Genomic DNA, 1,173 nt, shown 5'->3' on the forward strand with positions numbered 1-1,173 from the left:
GATTTAAGAGGCAGAAAAAGGAAGGAATTTAAAGTTAAGAAATAAGAACCAAAGCAGGCTATGGCACAGCAAGAGTTAACAAGTCTCTGTCAGCCAGGGAAGTGACCATAAGGCCTGATCAAAGGCCAAGCCTCCAACTTAGGCCATTTGGCTACCTTGAGGAATTTATGTTCTTATGGCTTCCTTTAAGTAAGGTTATGGCTCTCCTGTAAGTTACACATTCTGTCAATTACCCACTTCCAACTCCTACCCAGGATACTCGCATTATGTATCCCTCCAAACTTCATGTCCTCCTTAAATTATTTTTCTTTATTTTTAATCCACTGAATCCTACCACTGCTGTCAATATTACATGGGTATGAGATTATTAACTAGGGTATGGGGAACAAACCAGTGGCCATATACCACAATAAAGTGACTTTCCTTCCTCCAGTTGCCATGAACTGTCAATAGCTCCTCAACTATAGGTAGGGCTTTTGGAGCCTTTCCCCTAGCATGCTGAAATTTTTATATCCCTGCTGTGAGTTCATGTATACAACAGCCAAGTCATGCCCAGGAGAAGGTATATTACATCACACTTCACAGTCCTTCAACTCTTAGATTCTCTCTGCCCTCTCTTCTGCCATGTTCCCTTTGTCTAGAAGGTTAAGGTTGATATAAATGCCCCTTTTCCAGCAAAACACTCACAGTCACTTTTAACAGTTTTCATCAATGATGCTGTGTAACAAAACACTTCTCAAATACTAAGTATTCATTGTCATGTCTTTAGACACTCATTCTGGCAACAGAATGAGTTGGTAATTAAGACAGAAGTAAGTGAGACTCAGTTTGTTAGCAAAATATAACATTTTGTTTGATTTTAGGGGCAGTCAGATGGAGCAGTGATTTCCCATCCCAGAACAATGAAGAACACACTGTTACATGGTTACATCAGCAAATTTAAGTAACAAAATCTCTAATACTGGTCCAAAAAAATTGTGGGGAGAGGTTGAGACAGGGTCTCCCTGTATCTCCAGCTGGCCTGGAACTTGCTATATGGACTACGCTGGCCTCAATCTCACAGAGATCTGTCTGCATCTGCCTCCTGAGTACTGGGAATAAAGGTATGCACCAACACGCCCAGGAAAAAATTTTAATTAATATTTTCCATCTTGATATATATTGTATTATATT

This window comes from Nannospalax galili, unplaced genomic scaffold (assembly GCF_000622305.1).
Source record: "Nannospalax galili isolate Female #2095 unplaced genomic scaffold, S.galili_v1.0 scaffold323, whole genome shotgun sequence".
In the NCBI taxonomy this organism is placed as follows: Eukaryota; Metazoa; Chordata; class Mammalia; order Rodentia; family Spalacidae; genus Nannospalax; species Nannospalax galili.